Genomic DNA, 21,115 nt, shown 5'->3' with positions numbered 1-21,115 from the left:
GGTTGGGATGGGGGGTGAGGGTTCCGGCTGGAGGTGTGGACTCCGGGGTGGGGCCGGAGATGAGGAGTTTGGGGTTCAGGAGGGGGCTCAGGGCTGGGTCAAGCGGGGGCAGTGCAGGCTCCAGGCGGTGCTTATCTCAACCAGCTCCCAGAAGTGGCCAGCATATCCCTCCAGCTCCTAGGCGGAGGGGCTGGGGCCTCTGTGCCCTGCCCCTGCCCGCAGGCACCACACCCGCAGCTCCTATTAGCCATGGTTCCCTGCCAATGGGAGCTGCAGAGCTGGTGCTCAGGGTGGTGCCTGGGCAGGGGCAGTGTGCAGAGCGCCCCTGGCAGCCTTTGTGCCTAGGAGCCTGAGGGACATGCCACCCGCACGGAGCCAGCCACTCTGGCCAACCAGACTTTTAATGGCCCAGTCAGCTGTGCTGACCGGAGCCACCAGGGTCACTTTTTGACTGGGCCTTCTGGCTGAAAACTGGACTCTTGGCAACCCTACATGTATAACAAGTATGTCTGGAAAGCCACACACACACACCCTTGTTCACCTGGTCATATTCCCTCTTTCTCCACTTTACACTGTCTACATATGTGACCATCCTTTTCATGACTTCAATTTAATAAAATATTTGAACAAAAAAAAGCAGTGTCAGACCTAATAACACCTTTTAAGTGCTGTAGCTGATATGATGTTGCCTTTTGAACAATGGTAATGTTGGAACCACCTACAAAGTTACATCCATATATTTGGCACATGTATCCATGCCAGAAACATATGTCAGTGGCCTTGGGCCATAAACTGGAATAAGTGATCATCCAAACATCCACCCTATAATTTTGAAATGCTTATGGTAAACGAATGAAAATACGTCTCCATTAAACTAACAGTGAAATCCTCCTTCACCTGCTTGATGAAATTAAGGGAAGGTACCTTTTAATATGCTGAGTGAGTAGAGCTGCTCATTCCAAGGCCAGTCAAATGTGCTTTAGGTCTCTAAACAATAACACTGAGTCTCTCAGTTGTCTTGAAAACAAAACAAGAAAAGGGTCATTTTTTCCCTTTGGTGCATGACAGCGATGTCTCTGATGATCACAGAAAGATTTTTGCATCTGGTGCCTAGATGGTATTGTTGCTATGTAATGTTTGTGTTTCAGCTGCAGGCTTTATTTTATTCATCCAGAGCGGTCAGGTAGATTTCCTTTAGTAATACAGTTGCTTATACTTTTAGTCTAATTTTTCTACAGATGTTAGGGAAAGGGAGGAATTTGTTAGTTGTGAAATTTTGACAGTGGTCTAACGTTTAATTTCATTGGGTTTTTAAGTAGCAGCCGTGTTAGTCTGTATTCGCAAAAAGAAAAGGAGTACCCGTGGCACCTTAGAGACTAACAAATTTATTAGAGCATAAGCTTTCGTGAGCTACAGCTCACTTCATCGGATGCATTTGGTGGAAAAAGCAGAGGAGAGATTTATATACACACACACAGAGAACATGAAACAATGGGTTTATCATACACACTGTAAGGAGAGTGATCACTTAAGATAAGCCATCACCAGCAGCAGGGGGGGGAAAGGAGGAAAACCTTTCATGGTGACAAGCAAGGTAGGCTAATTCCAGCAGTTAACAAGAATATCAGAGGAACAGTGCGGGGGGGAGGGGGGAGAGGGGGAGGGAGAAATACCATGGGGAAATAGTTTTACTTTGTGTAATGACTCATCCATTCCCAGTCTCTATTCAAGCCTAAGTTAATTGTATCCAGTTTGCAAATTAATTCCAATTCAGCAGTCTCTCGTTGGAGTCTGTTTTTGAAGCTTTTTTGTTGAAGGATAGCCACTCTTAGGTCTGTGATCGAGTGACCAGAGAGATTGAAGTGTTCTCCAACTGGTTTTTGAATGTTATAATTCTTGACGTCAGATTTGTGTCCATTCATTCTTTTACCTAGAGACTGTCCAGTTTGGCCAATGTACATGGCAGAGGGGCATTGCTGGCACATGATGGCATATATCACATTGGTAGATGCGCAGGTGAACGAGCCTCTGATAGTGTGGCTGATGTGATTAGGCCCTATGATGGTATCCCCTGAATAGATATGTGGACAGAGTTGGCAACGGGCTTTGTTGCAAGGATAGGTTCCTGGGTTAGTGGTTCTGTTGTGTGGTGTGTGGTTGCTGGTGAGTATTTGCTTCAGATTGGGGGGCTGTCTGTAAGCAAGGACTGGCCTGTCTCCCAAGATCTGTGAGAGTGATGGGTCGTCCTTCAGGATAGGCTGTAGATCCTTGATGATGCGTTGGAGAGGCTTTAGTTGGGGGCTGAAGGTGATGGCTAGTGGCGTTCTGTTGTTTTCTTTGTTGGGCCTGTCCTGTAGTAGGTGACTTCTGGGTACTCTTCTGGCTCTGTCAATCGGTTTCTTCACTTCAGCAGGTGGGTATTGTAGTTGTAGGAATGCATGATAGAGATCTTGTAGGTGTTTGTCTCTGTCTGAGGGGTTGGAGCAAATGCGGTTATATCGTAGTGCTTGGCTGTAGACAATGGATCGAGTGGTATGATCTGGATGAAAGCTAGAGGCATGTAGGTAGGAATAGCGGTCAGTAGGTTTCCGATATAGGGTGGTGTTTATGTGACCATCGCTTATTAGCACCGTAGTGTCCAGGAAGTGGATCTCTTGTGTGGACTGGTCCAGGCTGAGGTTGATGGTGGGATGGAAATTGTTGAAATCATGGTGGAATTCCTCAAGGGCTTCTTTTCCATGGGTCCAGATGATGATGTCATCAATGTAGTGCAAATAGAGTAGGGGCATTAGGGGACGAGAGCTGAGGAAGCGTTGTTCTAAGTCCGCCATAAAAATGTTGGCATACTGTGGGGCCATGCGGGTACCCATCGCAGTGCCGCTGATTTGAAGGTATACATTGTCACCAAATGTGAAATAGTTATGGGTCAGGACAAAGTCAAAGTTCAGCCATCAGGTTAGCCGTGACAGTATCGGGGATACTGTTCCTGACTGCTTGTAGTCCATCTTTGTGTGGAATGTTGGTGTAGAGGGCTTCTACATCCATAGTGGCTAGGATGGTGTTTTTAGGAAGATCACGAATGGACTGTAGTTTCCTCAGGAAGTCAGTGGTGTCTCGAAGATAGCTGGGAGTGCTGGTAGCGAAGGGCCTGAAGAGGGAGTCTACATAGCCAGACAATCCTGCTGTCAGGGTGCCAATGCCTGAGATGATGGGGCGTCCAGGATTTCTCTCTGGTCACTCGATCACAGACCTAAGAGTGGCTATCCTTCAACAAAAAAGCTTCAAAAACAGACTCCAACGAGAGACTGCTGAATTGGAATTAATTTGCAAACTGGATACAATTAACTTAGGCTTGAATAGAGACTGGGAATGGATGAGTCATTACACAAAGTAAAACTATTTCCCCATGGTATTTCTCCCTCCCACCCCCCCCACCCCCCCCACCCCCCCCCCCCCCCACTGTTCCTCTGATATTCTTGTTAACTGCTGGAATTAGCCTACCTTGCTTGTCACCATGAAAGGTTTTCCTCCTCCCCCTCCCCCCCCCCCCCCCGCTGCTGGTGATGGCTTATCTTAAGTGATCACTCTCCTTACAGTGTGTATGATAAACCCATTGTTTCATGTTCTCTGTGTGTGTGTATATAAATCTCTCCTCTGCTTTTTCCACCAAATGCATCCGATGAAGTGAGCTGTAGCTCACGAAAGCTTATGCTCTAATAAATTTGTTAGTCTCTAAGGTGCCACGGGTACTCCTTTTCTTATTGGGTTTTTGTGTGTGCGTGTGCACATGCACATGTATCAACTGGTTTGGGGAAGGTGGGACAGTTTGAAAGAGAAGGGAGTTTAACGCCGTTGAAAGTGCCAAACTGATAGTCCTGGAAAGTGAAATCTAATATCCACAGAAGAGATATAGCGTGGGGTCTGGAAATGTGAGCTTATCCCTCACTGCTGAGTCAATGTGCTTCACCTGAACATGTGGTGACAGTTCAGACTTCATGCTGACTGAGACCTTGAATGTTACTGCAACTTCTAACAGTGGTGCTGTATGCAATGGTGATTTTTGGAATATGATCTAAGGCCACTGGTCTGAGACTTTGGACTCATTTCACATAGGCCATCAAACAACTCTCAAATGCCAAGGCACTTGGCTGGTTTACCAAAGGTTATAATACATTGCCTGGCACTCGCACATTTGGTAGCCCTGCTACCCCCACTTCCATGGATTCATATATCCAAAGGCCAGAAGAGACCATTGTGATAATCTTCTCTGACTTCCTGTATAACACAGGCCATAGAACTTCCCCAAAATAATTCCTGTTTGAATTAGAATTTATCTTTTAGAAAAACATCCAATCTTGATTTTAAAATTGCTAGTGATGGTTATGGTGGCTTCTTTGTGCTTTATTTCCAGTTTCTCTAGCTTCAACTTCCAGGCATTGGATCGTGTTATACCTTTCTCTGCTAGACTGAAGAACCTATTATTAAATATTGTTCCCTATGTAGGTATTTACAGACTATAATCATGTCACTCCTTAACCTTCTCTTTGTTAAACTAAATAGATTGAGCTTCTTGAGTCTATCACTATAAGGCATGTTTTCTAAACTTTAATTGTTCTTATGGCTCCTTTCTGAAACCTCTCCAATTTATAAGCATCCTTCTGGAACTGTGGCCACCAGAACTGGATGCAGTGTTCCTTCAGCAGTTGCACCAGTGCCAAATACAGAGGTAAAATTATCTCTCTACTCCTACTCCAGATTCCCCTGTTTATGCATCCAAGGATTGCATTAGCCCTTTTGATGACAGTGTCCTACGGGGAGGTCATGTTCAACTGGTACACACAAAAAATGGGAAATGACTGTCTTGGAAGGAGTACTGCGGAAAGGGATCTGGGGGTCATAGTGGATCACAAGCTAAATATGAGGAGTCAATGTAATGCTGTTGCAAAAAAACTAAACATCATTCTGGGATTTATTAGCAGAAGAATTGTAAGCAAGACACAAGAAGTAATTCTTCCACTCTACTCCGCACTGATTAGGCCTCAACTGCAGTAATGTGTCCAGTTCTGGGTGCCACATTTCAGGAAAGTTGTGGACAAATTGGAGAAAATCCAGAGAAGAGCAACAAAAATTATTAAAGGTCTAGAAAACATGACCTATGAGGGAAGATTGGAAAAAATTGGGTTTGTTTAGTCTGGAGAAGAGAAGACTGAGGGGAGATGTAACCGTTTTCAAGTACATAAAAGGTTGTTACAAGAAGGAGGGAGAAAAACATGTTCTTAACCTCTGAGGATAGGACAAGAAGCAATGGACTTAAATTGCAACAAGGACAGTTTAGGTTGGACATTAGGAAGTTTTTGCTAACTATCAGTGGTTAAACCCTGGAATAAATTGCCTAGGGAGGTTGTGGAATTTCCATCACTGGAGATTTTTAAGAACAGGATGGACAAACAGCTGTCAGGATGGTCTAGATCAGTGCTACTCAAAGTGGTGGTCCGCGGACTGGTGCCAGTCCACGAGCCATCAGCTGCCAGTCTGCATGCACGTTGGAAAAAAAAAATTACCGATCCCCCACATCAGATAGCTTGAGAAGCACTGGTCTAGATAATACTAAGTCCTGCTTTGAGTGCAGGGAACTGGACTAGATGACCTCTCTGTGTCCTTTCCTGTTGTATGATTCTATGATTATCCACTATGACCCCAAAGTCTTTTTCAGAGTCACTGCTTCCCAGAATAGAAACCCCCATCATGTAAGTATGGACTACATTCTTTGTTTCTATAGGGTATAAATTTACTTCATTCATATTAAAAGGCATACTGTTTGCTTGTGCTCATCTTACCAAATGATCCAGATTGTTCTGTTATCAGTTACCTGTCGTCCTCATTATTTACCACATCTCCATTCTTTGTGTCATTGCAAACATAAAACCGTTAATGCTAAAATTTTCTTCCATGTCATTGATAAAAATGTGTAATAGGATAGGGCTAGGAACCAGTCCCTGTGAGATTAGTAATACACCCACTCAGAACTGGAATTAGAACTGGAATGAATGTGCAAACTGGACACCATCAAATTAGGCTTGAAAAAAGACTGGGAGTGGATGGGTCATTACACAAACTAAAAATTATTTCCCATTGCTAATTTTTCCCCCTACTGTTACTCACACCTTCTTGTCAAGAAATTGGCCACCCTGATTATCACTACAAAAGTTTTTTTTTTTCTCCTGCTGATAATAGCCCACCTAAATTGATTTGTCTAGTTAGAATTGGTATGGCAACCCCCCATCTTTTTGTGTGTGTGTGTATAAGCTTTCTTATATAATCTTCCTTTTGTATTTTCCATTCCATGCATCTGATGAAGTGGGTTTTAGCCCACGAAAGCTTATGCCCAAATACATTTGTTAATCCCTAAGGAGCCACAAGTACTCCTTGTTCTTTTTGCTGATACAGACTAACACAGCTACCCCTCTGAAACCACTCGATGATTCCCCATTTACAATTAGATTTTAATACCTGTCAGTTTTTAATCTGTTTATTCAGACAAAGGGGAAAATGAGGGGAAGGGATTAACTCAAATAATTACCCATAGAATATCCTTTGGCCTACAGGGAAGGTGCATTGAGCTGGGATTCAGAAGACCAAGGTTTCTGGGCTTTCATCTTCTACTGTGTGCCGTTATATTTGTGCAATTCACCATTTTTGTTACTGACCAAGGACTTGTTTCCCTACCCAATGAAGCCAAAAACGTCCATTGTTTTATTACTAAACATTTAAACAAAAATCCAAGAATTATTGGAGATATGGGGCCTAAAACTTTCAGGCATAAACAACCTCCAGCTATTTGGGGGTAGGAGGAAGCTTGCTCTTGGAAAAAGCTATTTCAAAACTGCCGACCCTGCAGAGTTTCTTCCTCTGAAGCAGCTGGTACTGGCCACTATGTGAGAGAGTGTAGTGGAAACCACTGGTCTGATCCAGTATGACAATTCCTAAGTTACCTTATTTGTAAAATAAAAACAAAGAGGTTGCACAAGGTCACTTCAGGCATAGCTGGGCATATAACACAGTTCTTTAGTACAATGGACCGAGTCAAATCCACTCTGGCTTTCAGAGTGAATGTACTAAATCTATGTACTTGGCTATCCTGTCTGAAATCACTGATCCATCCCCTATATCACACTGCTCACAACTAGGAAGAGAATCTAAGGGCACCTGGTAACCAGTGTAGTGCTATCTAATGAATAATTGTGTAATCCACTGTCCAAGTGTGTATTGTGTCCTCTATCTAGAGGCTGCTTCACATAGGTTCTAACAGCCTGCTGCTGTTACATATTAAGCCTAGTCTATGCTTAAAATTTATACTTGTCGCTATGTTGGTCAGGGGTGTGAAAAAAACCCACACCATCTGGAAACACAGCTATGTTGACAAAATCCACACTGTAGATGTAGTTATGCCAGGAGAAAGGCTTTTGACAGCATGTCTAACATGTTTGGGGAAGACTGTGCTCCTGCACTGGCAGAAAAACTCCTCCTGTTGGCATATGCTGAATCTACACTAGGGGAATATGTTGGCATAGGCTCTGTAGTTTAGACATAGCCTTAGTTTTTTACCTCAAGTGGAAGAGTTCTGTGCTGTTGATCTGAAGGCCCTGGGTTCAAACTCTTCTGATTACCCATGTGTGGAAAAATAGTATGTGATCATATAATTAGTGTGTCATAAAGTAAGGGGGCAGAATTGAAGTTTGACAGGCACCTTACTTTGGGCATTTTTTTTTAACATTTGAGTGCTTTACTTTGCAACACTGATGTTCTTTTAACTTAGTTTTAAGGGTTTTTTTATTTTATTTTAATACATATGTATCTGTACGACCCACTCTTCAGTTAGTGTGAGGATTTGGAATAATTGTAATTACTGAAATGATTTTATATTGCAAAGCATTGAATTTAGAAGTGAATTTGGATGTTTCAATATTAGTTTTATTGTTGTATTTTTATCATTTGTATCTTGGTTAATGGGAGCTGTCCCTTTAAGAACATAGTAGGACCAATGTGCTTGTAGAAGATGGGAAATCTTGCCTAAGAGTGAATGACCTTGCCTATGTAAATTTCAAAAAGGTGTGAACTTGATTTAATAAACTTCACTTTCAAGAAAGCAAGTTTTTTTTAAGGTATGATATCAGCACTTATTGCAAGACTGAATGCCTCAGGACTTTGTTGGTGATCTAGAGAGTCTGCCCTGTGGATCACTTTTGTAATCTTTTGTTGTTTTAAATTATTTTCTTTAGAAATTCTAAATTAGGTAATTAATACTATAGAAAAAGCATTTCTGCTATAGAAATGGCTCCCAAGTGACTTTAAGGTCTTTCTACACTATTTTCTTATGTCGCTTGTTTGAGATCTGTATTTCGCAGTAAGAATCAGATGAGTGGTGGGTATTGTAGTCTACATCCCAAACTGTCTTCACTTTCAGAGTAACTGGTGTTTTTGTAAACTGATCAGCAGTGAAATACCTGACAATATTGACACTGAAATTCACTGCAGTAGGTTCCAGAGTCAACACCCCATTGAGATAAATAGGGGTAGTTTGAATCTCTTAGAGCTTGTCTGCACTACAATACAACCATGTCAGAAAGCCCAGTTATAACACAGTTTTGTGGTGTAGACAGGACTTTAACTGTGTTCCATAACTAGGCAAAGTTTTACGAAATGAGAGTATATTGTAACTGGGTTTCCTGACATGGTTATATCTGTAGTGGTGTCGGGGCCTCAGAACTATTGTTCTTGTTTGCAGACTCACTCAGGAAGCGCTGCATCGCTTTACATTCAGGCTATCTTCACAACTGGAAGACTGCAAACTTAAAAAAAAATTGTCTAGAACTTGATGGGATTATTTGAGGAGTGCCAGTCTCCACTCAATTTTACCTCTGATTGAGAGAAGATAATTATGGGGCCCTATTCTTCTTGTAAGCCAGGAGGATCTATGCAATAAAGTCATTCTTCATTCCACCTTAACACACCTATACATACACTGCTTACTCAGCTATCCACAAAGTCCCTTTTGTACCTTTTTATTTTTAAATATGATCTCCACCTCACATTTTAACATAACTTGTTTTTCTGGTATTTATGAATTAAGAGTTCTAAGTAAAAGGAACCCAGGAATGGTTATTCATGACATTCTCACACATCTAAGGGAGAATACCTGCAATTCTGAATAATAACTCTTTAGTTCAGGGCAATCCAAACTTTCCCCAACTGAAGACCACAGTAGCAGTTTGCCAGGAGAATGAGTGCCATACCTATTTTTCATAAAATGGAGCAAATTGCAGCTGCCCATTCAGTGTGAAGGCATATCCCACAGTCTGCTAAAGTTCCAAGCATGCAATAATCTGCTATAATCCAAGCAGCCTTCCACTTGGATCGAGTTGGTTCCCAGCATGTGGTTCTCGGCAGTGTCTGAGACAAACCTGTATGTGAAAGATGAGAGAGACCATGGGCTGTGTTTTCATTGCTCTTTTACTAATTAAAGGTCAGAAATGAAATTAAAGGTTTCTAAGACTCAAGTGTCCACATTTCATCACTCAGTGTATGTATGTTTACGCCACAGCAGGATGTGATTACAGCTGTGGCAATGTAGACTTCACCACAAGCTGTATAAACCCACCTGGAATCTGGAGTATATTTGGCAGCTATCTCTCCCATGCTGAAGGCTGTGCTCCTGTGGGCTTCCCATTGTTGGTACCTGAGCTAGCTAGATTAAAGCTATCTCCGGAATATCTACACTTGTTACAGTCACACCCCTGATTACAGTATAGACATACCTCAGAGGGCAGATAATTAATCATTCAAAGAACAGGCATTTTTAGCAGTTCTTCAATGGAAATTCTAATTAAACTGCAGTTCATAAGTCCTTGCTCTCTTTACCATGTGAACTCATCATTTTACAGGTTTGGTTATGCAGCAATTGAACATCTGAATGAATTATTAATATGGATTTATGAAGCAATCCAGTGCACAGTAGGTGTAAATTAAACACTCTTAAAGTCCATGCAAAGTTTTATAAAGTAGTATGTAGGAAGTTTGTATTTTCTTTATGTAGTATTTGTTTTGAAGAGGCACACCAATGATTATAGCTTTACAGCTACTTGTAAACAGCCAACTCATGATTTGGTTGGACTAAGCCAGGGCTCATGTGACTGTGCCCCACATGTACAGAGTTCATTGCAGGGTGGCCAGATCATCAAACTCTCTGATTCAGAAGAAAGAAATTATTGCAGCTAGTTAGGGAGTCCAGGCCACATCTGCAGAACTCTACACTGTCATGTCAGTGCTGGCACAGACCTGTAGCTGCCTCAATTTATGCACATATTAGGTATAATTACTCATTTTACAAAAAGACAAGGAGTACTTGTGGCACCTTAGAGACTAACAAATTTATTAGAGCATAAGCTTTCGTGAGCTACAGCTCACTTCATCGGATGCATCCGATGAAGTGAGCTGTAGCTCACGAAAGCTTATGCTCTAATAAATGTTAGTCTCTAAGGTGCCACAAGTACTCCTTGTCTTTTTGTGAATACAGACTAACACGGCTGCTACTCTGAAATCAGTTATTTTAGGCCACAATAATGCCCTCTACTGCTTCAATGGAATGATGATTCGATAAGATTCTCTATAAAATAAAAATCTAGCCGGGAAACCTCTTGACAAAACTTCAGGGTAGAGCTTTGGTTCCTCCCTTTTATTCAGCGCAAACAAATTTCTTCAACTAATATCAGTGGTGTTCAAGCCTCCTTATACATTGAACAGCATGAACCTCCATTCTGCAAATGTGATAAATGAGTTGAAAACTATTGGTCAGTTGTCTTCATGGAATTGGTAAACAAAAATACTGAATTTGTTTCAAATTTTAATGCTACCCTTTCCCTCTTTTGTTCTGCCTCACCATTGGGGGAAACTGACATCTGCAAAATAGCTACTAATTCAGTTTTTGTAAGTAAAAGTTAATTAAAAGGAACCCTGCCACCTCTCAAGTGCTAATGAACACACGGCTAGGCTGCAGGGAAAGCAGCAATTTTCCTTTGGAAGGCATAATGGATTTGAGGGCAACCATGGGACTTTATGGGAAACTGTTACTTCCTCTCTGTGTCTGCCCCTGCTTTATCTTCTATTAAGATTATTAAGGAAAAATCTACAACCACAGGGGCAGAACTGAATTTAAAGATGGTTAAATAATAATTATAGTGAATGGCAGTTGTTCAAAGTGGAAAATAGTTAATTGGCAGGGCATTTTTGGGCATGTGTATTTGAGGCCTGTGTTATTAAACAGGCTTACATGCCTCTTGAAGGAGGAAGTGGACAACCAATTTGATGAAGTCTGTTATCTCTAAACTGTTTGTAAGTAAAAAATACAAAGCATAGAAGATTATGAGAAACTCCTAGCTGGACTTCAACATGTTCAGAGAGCGGGAGGCACAATGCATATTAAATTAATACTGAAATAAGGGGAGGTAATTGGCCAAAAATAAAAAAACCCCACTCACCTCTATGCTTCCAGGGCTCTGAGGTTTGAGAGTGTGGATAGTCTGATGAAATAAAGATTAGCATTAGACCTAATTAACATTTTTAAAATACCACCAGCAGAAAAATTTCCCATTGTCTGTTAAGGGAGGGAGCAGAGCAACAGAAGTTTGCAGAAGTGTATATGACTTTTGAGTGCTGATTAATGTTTCAGCCTGTTTGCTAGGAATGTGACAGCCAAAACCAGTACCAGTAGTTATAACTGTTGCATCTAATCGGCTGAGGTCTAAATTCCCCCATCTTCTCCCCCTTTAGAACTCTCCCAACACCTTCAAGCATATTAAGCATGCTTGCAGGCTGCATTTTGCATTGCCAAGTTTCAGAAGAATATCTTTCCGTTTAACTATAACTCCCCTGAAAAAGCAGGCTTTATTGTGGAACGGCTGGGAGAACTTCATTCACACTGATGTAATTCAACATAGAAAGCTACTGTCTCTTGCTTCAGGAAGCTTGCCAGAGAGTTTTTGGAAATGCAGGTTTATCCAGTTACCTGCTGTTGACGTGTGGAAAAGTAATGCACCTTATGCATAGCTCCATAAATAGATACTGGGTCTATTTGCCTCTCTTTTACAAGTGTATTATATCGTTGTTTTCTGTTTGATTTTTCAGTGATAAAAGTTCTGCTACTGAAGTTAGGACAGTATGTTATGATTATAATTCATTATTCAAGTTGTACCTAAACAGCATAATACCAAGATGGATTTAATTATAAATTACTAGTTTTTACAACAGTTGTGCACAGACCGCTTGTGCGTACTGATTACATAAGCCTCTAATACACTATTTGTGAATCTTATCTGAATCCTGGGGTAGATGTGTGCTTGTAGTCTATACATATCTTTTTATAATATACAGTTCTGTAAACACAATATCTGTTTATACATGGGAAGCCCTGCCCAGTTGGACACTCCAATATGCACCTTTAACTTCCTAGACTATTTGTGGAGAGTTTGAAATGGACATCTCTTACCTTGCATAGAAATTAGAACTAAACTTGACACTTGTGTTAAAGTGATGTTGGATGCTATTGCAGCAAAACAGTAAAGAGGCTACTGGAAAACCAATTATCTGACTTGCTTGTGTCTCTTTCTTTTCCTCTGGAGGTGTAACTGCCAGTAGTTTATTTGAAATATGTTAAATATAGAATATAGTCATACTATCTTTTTAGTTATACAGTCCATTCCAGGAACACCCTGGATAGTGCAATTTTTACTTTTTGCTCATTCACTTTTTTTCTTTTAGCAAAATACATAGCATATTTTCCTTGCTCTGTCTTCTTTTGCTGGAGGGAGCAGAAGGAAGAGTAAAGTTTGCAGGAATGCTTCTCTTTTCATTATCACTGTGTTTAGCTGCCAGCAGAATTGCATAATAAAGAAAGGACCGCAATATTCAGCTGCAGAGTGATATACTGTCAGTAAATCCATGCTGCAAACCTACAGTCTAACACACCATGTCTTTTTAGTAGGAACTTATAGTTCCCCACCCTATTGTGTCTTTTCTGAAATCATTCCTCAATATCTTATTTACTTTGTAGAGCAGGGTTCTTTTTCACCCACTTATTCTGCAGTTTAAGTAAACAAAATGGCCAGCAACCATCTATGATGATTTTTCCTCTTCCTCCTCATTCCTATGAGATACAGTGAGACTGAGGACCAAGCCAAACTCAAGTCTCACATGGCTAGTGTAACTGAGGTTTTCAAAGTATCCAAGGTTTCTTGGACAAATATAGTCTGACTTTTTTCCTGGTCCCTTGGGTGCTCACTGAAGATGAGTATTTCACTATATATTTGCTTTTTACTATCCCCGTCCTTGCAGATTTTCTTAGTTCAGTGTATCTGTGCAATGACAGCCCTTCAGTGGCTCATAAAAGGTATTAAGATCCTTGAACAAGCTGACCATTTTCCTCCTTGTTCCTGACAAGGAGGCCAAAAACTTCATGATGTATTTTCTGCCATTATCCAAATTTATGAAGATACCCAATACACCTATGAAGTTTGCAAATGATACCAAGCTGGGAGGTGGTGCAAATACTTTGCAGGACAGGATTAAATTAAAAATGATCTTGACAAACGAGAAATGGTCTGAAATAAATAGGATGTAATTCAGTGAGGACAAATGCAAAGTACTCCATTTAGGAAGGAACAATCAGTTGCACACATACAAAATGGGAAATGACTGCCTAGGAAGGCGTACTGTAGAAAAAAATCTGGTGGTTATAGATCTAAATATGAGTCACCACTGTAATACTATTGCAAGAAAAGCAAACATTCTGGGATGTATTAGCAGGAATGCTGTAAGCAAGATGTGAGAAGTAATTCTTCCACTCTACTCAGCACTGATAAAGCCTTAGTTGGAATGTCGTATCCAGTTCTGGGCACCACACATTGGGAAAGATGTGGACAACTTGGAGAAAGTCCAGAGGAGAGCAACAAAAATTAAAAAAATATTTTAAAAATGACCTATAAGGGAAGATTTGAAAAAAAAATGGGTTGGATTAGTCTGGAGAAGAGAAGACTGAGAGGGGACATGATAGCAGTCTTCAACTACATGACGGTTGTTAAGAGGAGAGTGATTTATTCTCCTTATCACTGCACAGGACAAGTAGTAATGGGCTTAAATCGCAGCAAGGGCTATGATAGACAAGACTTCCTAACTATCAAGGTAGTGAGCACTGGAATAAATTGCCAAGAGGGGTTGTGGAATCACTGTCATTGGAGTTTTTTTAAGAACCTGTTTGACAAACACCTGTCAGGGATGGTCTAGATTATACTTAGTTCTGCCTCAGTTTGGCAGATTGGACAAGAGGCTCTATCAAGGTTCCTTCCAGTACTACATTTCTATGATGCTTCTAGTTTCTGTTGACTTAAGAACAGAAAGTTCTAACTTGGCTCATGAATCCAGGCCTCAGCTGTGGTTTCACTAAGGTGATTCATGTGCATATTACCTCCACAAACAGCTCCTATCATGGTCTTACTGCACATAGTTCAGAGAAGTTAGGAATTAAGAAATCAGATGCCTCTAATTGCCAGCAGTTCTCTTCAATGGTGGTTGACAGCATATATTAGATATTTAAAAATTATTGCTATTCCATGGTCTCTGGCATTGGAAGACAATATCATCTAAGGTTTTGAAAAGAATATGCTGACCCTAAAATTTAATTCAAGGATAACTACATTAAATGCCAGTAGAAAGTTAGACAATTTCTATCAATGAAATGCTTATGAATAAAATAACTAGACTTGACCAGATGGAGCAGCACGCTCCTACCATCTGGAGGGTATCCACTGATTTCAGTGGGTTTACACTGGAGATTAATTTGGCCTAGCTTGTCTGAGTAAGCAATTAAATTAGTACCTACAAGAAAAAGCCAGTAATCAAATGGTTCTTGTTCCTTGGACACAAGACACTAAAGCCCACTACAAACGCAGCTGAATCTAGATCACTGCTTTTTCTTCATTACACCATTTTTCTGCGTTCAGTGTATTACTTACATTTCACAGACTAAAATGTTATGTGACTTGAATCCATAGGTATGGCATTTTCCACCAAGCCTCCATTATCCACCTCTGCCAGAAGGAGAACTTTATTCTTAAATGTCTGGGAGTACCCAGCAGATAAGTGTATAGCACAGGTAATTCCATAATTGTTTTAATATATAACTGGAGGCCTTCCATCAGCCCTCCCTCTTACCCATCCTGGACCCCAGCCAACCTGGTGCTGGGACCTCACCATCCCTCCCCGTAAATGAGGGTTAAAGAGGGACTATGAAGGAAAAGGGTGGCTCCCTGCCATTCCAGTCATATGAACTCCCTCTCTCCGCCCCTCCCCCCCACCATTTCCTCTCCTTTAGAGAAAACCTCCTTTGTATCTTTTACCAATCCATTTTACCTGATCACTGTCCTTTCCCTACAGAGTACCTGCAGCAGACGTTTACATAAATTGCGACACCATAGCCTAACTCCTGTTTCTTGTTCTCCCCAGCAAAGTCCCCCCCACCAAACCTGCTTTGGGGAAGGTGAACCCCCCTTGCCCACTACTTTGCCTTGGCTAATCTGGCAGTGAAGAAAAAAATTCCTTCCCAGCCCCTTGAGAAAGGAGCAGCTAGTACAGTGCTCACAGTGGATTTGACAAAATCCAGTATTGCACCATTTCTGTGGGTGGGAGTGTGCTAGTCCGGGTAAAAGAAATTTTTCCTGCATCAGCATGGACCTGTATAGTCCCGCCCTCTCTTCTGGTCATCTGAGGGAGGATGGCTCAACATCCCCACACTGACCTGCTCCACCACTGCAGTCAAAAATCACTCCCTGGCTCTCTAGCCCTTAAAGATGCAGACACCTTTTCCAACAAGTCAGATAACTGTCCCCACCGCTTAATGAGGGGTGAAGTCATTATCCAAACAGAACAGGGTACAGTTGAGTAAGATGGAGGTGACATGCTGTGGTGGCTAGGTATTGACTCTGATAGCATGACAGCTAGCTTGCTTCAGTCTTTCCTGAAAAAGGTAGCAGAAGAAGGATTAATGCAGTATCAAGCAATGAGGAAAAAAAGAGAGAGGTCACAATGCAAAATCAGGAAAGGACATGTTAAAGAATACCTACCAGTAAGCAACTTGAACATATTCAGATCAGCACAGCTTGAAGTAAGTAACAATATCAAGTTTACCCTGACTCTTTTTTTGGGGACACACATTGAGGCAGAATTAAAAACCCATTGCTGTTGGTTTTTTGAGAACTAATGCAGGGAAGGTGAAATCCCACAGGATTAGAAAAGGAGAAACATGAACTATTTTTAAGAAAGGTAGAGGAGAAAACCAAGAGTATTACAGATCTTTATGTTCAGCTTTTGGTAATAAGACACTGAACAATAGCTTACAAGTGCCCAGAGAAAATAAAAAAATTGTGCAAGAGTCAATGTGGGTTTCTCAGAAATTCTCTGACAGGGATAACAAGTGTAGTGAATAAGTTTATGTAGTAGGGAGAATCCTGAAGTTGGAACTCAGGAACTTAACATGAGAACGGTCTCTCTATTAAAAAAAATTTTTTTTTTTTTACATTCTATAGGTTCCAAAATGTTCATGCTGTAAAAAGGACTTTGTTTTTGACCTAATCTATGTGTAGTAGTCTGTTAGTGGCTTTTAATGCATTGTCACATAGAATCTTTGCAACTGTTTGATTTTCTTTTAAAACATATCAGAATACTGTAGGCACATTACTGTATGTTGTAAATACCACTTTTGTCCTGTCCCAATTAGCCCAGAAAGTTGCAAATACTGATTGCAATTCAGTTAGAATCTTCCCACAATCTGTTCCATTCACACCAGACATCATAATATATACCAGAATGTGGTACACATGGATAGATGGTACAGGGTTTTTAAAAACAATGGAAGCTGAATCTCTTTTGATTAGACATGTTTCTGCTGTATAAGTTCTTTGGGCTGTTGTTTCTCTTCAGAGCCCAGGGATACCCTAATGCATAGCTTTGTTTTTGCCAATGTGTCAACTGATATGACTCTGCTCATGCTGTTTCCAGAAGCTTTTGAAAGTTGGAACTTGCCTCTGGTGCAGTACTTCCATTCCTATCCTATGCAGCACAATTAGCTATGCACTCAAGTAGAACAGTGGAAGGCACACTTTGCCTTCTGATGCTGCAGAATATTCTCCTTATAGATTTTTCTGTTGCAGACCTAGCCATTATTTTTACATGTTGAAATAAAGGTGTATTGCAAGGTGTCTAAGAGATATCTGCTACTATTTGTAAACTGGGTATTTGGGGGGGGGGGGAAATGCATAGAGACAGTTTTTCTTTTCAAATGGAACAAACTAGGAAGATTTTAAATGAATAAAGGAATTGTTCCTGAAAAAGGGAAGTTGGCATGTATGCCAGTTGTTATGGTTAATGGAGAATGCAATTGTTTGCTTCATGTTTGTTTTGTAACTCAAGTACGTACACAGTGTGTACAGTGACATTTCATTTTCTGTAGATAATTACTCTAGATCCTGCTCGTTTTCCATCAAAAAGTCAAGTACTTTCCATCTGAGTGGGAGAAACCTAGCAAGACTGGTAGCAACTAGCATGGTATTCAACTGCAGATTTGTCACTTTCTCAGCCAAATAAACAAAGTAGGAAAGGCATCCAGTGGTACCCATAGAAGCCAGCATATTAAATACTTGAGCACTCCAGGTCACTGACGCTTTGAGAAGCTGGTTTCAAAACCTTCTCGCAACCTCTTCAGAAGGATTTTTATTTATTTTTACAAAGTTTATGTAAACTTGGTGTGTAATCTGTTATAAATGTATTTCAAAGACAATGGTTTGACTAGCATTTAAGATTTTAAGGTAGCTTATGGAAAGGTTGCAGTTGAAAAGTTTCATTACACTGCCTTCTGAGCTACTGTCAGTGCTTTGCATAATTGTAATCCACTATGCACTGCAAGTTTTGGGTCGTAAGAAGAGGCACTGTACTATAGCGATACAAATTACAAAAATTAGATTGCTGTACAAATATGCATGGTAGGTCTTGCTCAAATCCAATACAAAGGCTGGGTCAAAATTGTCTCTATTGTAACTCTTGAGAAGCAAATGAAGGATGGATTTGGAGTTCTGCATTTAACCTTAGAGCATTTTTTTTTGTAATAGATTGAAAGCATCCATTACCCTTCTGCTTCAGTGCTTTTTAACTTTATCTATTGAATTGTGTTTCAACATGAATAATTATTGGGCTTACTGTGGTAACTTGCACTTCAGGGGAAGTGGCCATACAGAATCGCTTTGAAAGAATGAACCAGTCATTCTGGTTTGGAACTTTAAAATGCCCTTGAAGAGGCTGGTTTACTAATTGGTCTTTAGATCGGATACCTAAACTTAACTTGAGAACTAATAAATGAGTCTGTATTCCTTGATGTGATCTTCAGCCCCTTCTCAAAAGCAATTCGACTCTTTAAAAACAAACTATTATTTCACACTGTGGGTGTGTCCAATACATACAGTAGGTTAAAACAAATCCTTCCTGAAAAGTTTGCTAGAACCTCAGTGTGCAAATTACAGAAAGGAATACCTAAATAGGATACTCCTAAAACCCATTAAGTTCTCCTCCTCCGGGTATGGGCTGGGGCACATTGGCAAGATACCATGGACAGTAGCAGCAGTACAAGCAATGTCTGTTTTATGGATGAAGCGAGGGCACGCACCCTCAGTTTTGAGGGCGCACACCCTCTGACCTTTCAGGAGAATTGAATTTGCTTTTCTTGATGGAAGAATAAAATAAAGGAGCATCCTATTAAAGAAAAAATATCAACTTTGTGTCCTATTAGTTAGGTTTTCAAAAATAAATCAAATTGTTTTTCTCCACAGTTTCAGTTACTCTATTGAAATGTGCCATTTAAGTAAGCGCACCATAAGAATATAAACTGGACTGTCTCTCTTAAGGAAGTAGTGAGATTTTGCCATATAACTCTTTTTAGTTGTTTGTATGCCCATAGAAGAAAGCAGAAGTTGAGACATGCAGTGGCATTTCTCTGAGGGACTGGGTCCAGATTCCCTTAGTTTGTTCCATGTTATTGATGGTATATGACTATATCAACAGTTTGACTGTGGAGCATCCTGTCACAATGTTTAAACAGCAGCCTGGCTCTCAAATTAAATGTGTTTGAGACAAATACTTTGAAATCAATGTATCATGAATGGCAGAGAGAAATATTAAGATAATGGACTGGGAACTTTTAATGTGGCTAACATTGCATCTTACTCCTAAGTAAAAAGCTACTATACAAATGTCATCTATGCATACGCTAAGGAAACCATCTACTACCCTTTATTCACTGCAAAGAGCATTAGGACATTCCTGGCTCACATGAGTATTTTATTTCTGAGCAATCCAATAATAAACCAATTTCAGAAGTTGTTTGGTTAGTTTTGGATACTCATCTTCCCGTATGTGTTTTAACTCCTTTGATGAGGTTGTTTCACAATGTGTAGTTTTGCTTGTGCCTTAAAATAGTTTTGCTGTTTGGGGCATTTTAGAAAGAGTTTCAGTGTTGCACCTATTCTGACTGTTGAGCCAAATATCTACTCTACACCTGCTACTCTGTTGTTGTTGATTACTACCACAGTTAATAATTGAAGTATTTATTTGCCTGTTTCTGTGTGTGAGATTTTTCTTTATAAAAGGCTTTACTATATTGATTCTCATTCCTTAATGAGCTAGTGGCCATGAATTATGCCAAAACTCAAGCACTTTTCTCCACTTGACTAAAATATCTGAAGCATCTTATCAGTCTAAAAGTAGATGGATACAAATTCATAGATTCCAAGGCTAAAAGGGACCATTGTGATCATCTAGTCCAGGGGTGGGCAAACATTTTGGCCTGAGGGCCACATCAGGGTTCCACAACTGCATGGAGGGCCAAGTAGGGAAGGCTGTGCCTCCCCAGCCCCTGCCCCCTATCTGCCCCCTCCCACTTTCCACCCCCTAACTGCCCCCCTCAGAACTCCTGACCCGTCCAACCCCCCCGCTCTGTCCCTTCGACCGCCCCGACCCCTATCCACACTCCTGCCAGCCCCACTGGGACTCCCACACCCATCCAACCCCCCCCCTCATTCCCCATTGTAATAGAGCCAGACTCACCCAGCGGCACCTCCTGCTGGTTGTCCTTGGGAATTAGCTCATCAGCCTCCGGAGCGCCTTCTGGTGATCCACCTGTCGCTGGCCCCTGTGTCCCTCCCGGACCCGGTGCCCTTTTGTCTGGAGTGCTGCCCCTCTGACAGCAACCCCTCAGTCTCAAGGTCTCCCCATCCAGGGGAACCCCCCACCCACTATCCCCACTTCAACTCAGTCTTGGCTACTGCTAGTCCTCACTTACACTGCAGTCTGCCCAGGGAGCAGGGCTATCAGCCACTCATCACAGGCAAAGGGGTTTGGACTTGCTGCCTCTGTCTACCCGTGGGCTGCCCCCTTGCAACCCCAGTACCTAATAGGCCCTAATTTAGGCCTTGCAGCCTGGGGGTTTCTAGGCCGGAGCTCCCCTGGCCTTTCCCCCTCAGCCCTGCTCCAATCTAGGTATTCCCTCAGGTCCCTACAGCCAGGCCCTTCCCTCTCTGAACACAGAAGGAGACTCTGGCTAAGCTTCAGCCTAGCAGCCCTTTTATAGGCCCAGCTGCAGCCTGATTGGGGCATGGCCTAGCTGCGGCCATTTCTCCAATCAGCCTAGCTTTTCTTGCCCTCAGCCCTGGCTCTCTCCCAGGGCTGGCTTTTAAGCCCCACAGGGCAGGAGCAAATAGCCACCTCGCTACACCCATCCTCTGCTTTCTTACCCCGCCCCCGAACCTCCACCCCATCCAACTGCCTCCTGGGACCCCCTGCCCCTTATCCAACTTCCCGGCCCCCTTACCATGCTGCTCAGAGCAGCATGTCTGGCAGCCATGCTACCCGGCCAGAGCCAGACAAGCTGCCGCGCTGCCCTGTATGAGTGCGCAGCCCCACCTCCCAGAGCGCTGCGCACGCAGCGGCATGGCTGCGGGGGAGGGAGAACAGCGGGGAGGGCCTG

General features: G+C 41.7%; 1 protein-coding gene and 1 long non-coding RNA gene across 21 annotated transcripts in view; one reads left to right on the top strand and one right to left on the bottom strand.

The window, feature by feature from the left end:
* MAP7 (microtubule associated protein 7) overlaps positions 1 to 21,115 on the top strand; it is a 207,221-nt gene that overhangs the window by 23,673 nt on the left and 162,433 nt on the right. The gene's annotated exons all lie outside the window — the stretch shown is intronic.
* Positions 11,365 to 20,328, bottom strand: LOC122459361. Its single transcript, XR_006279991.1, has 2 exons — positions 20,197 to 20,328; positions 11,365 to 11,576 (listed from the first exon to the last, which is right to left on the bottom strand). It is a non-coding gene; the product is annotated as an uncharacterized LOC122459361 (long non-coding RNA).

The sequence above is a fragment of the Dermochelys coriacea genome, chromosome 3 (assembly GCF_009764565.3).
Source record: "Dermochelys coriacea isolate rDerCor1 chromosome 3, rDerCor1.pri.v4, whole genome shotgun sequence".
In the NCBI taxonomy this organism is placed as follows: domain Eukaryota; kingdom Metazoa; phylum Chordata; order Testudines; family Dermochelyidae; genus Dermochelys; species Dermochelys coriacea.
Note: the sequence above shows the minus strand (reverse complement) of the source record. Positions and strands in the feature narration are given on the sequence as shown.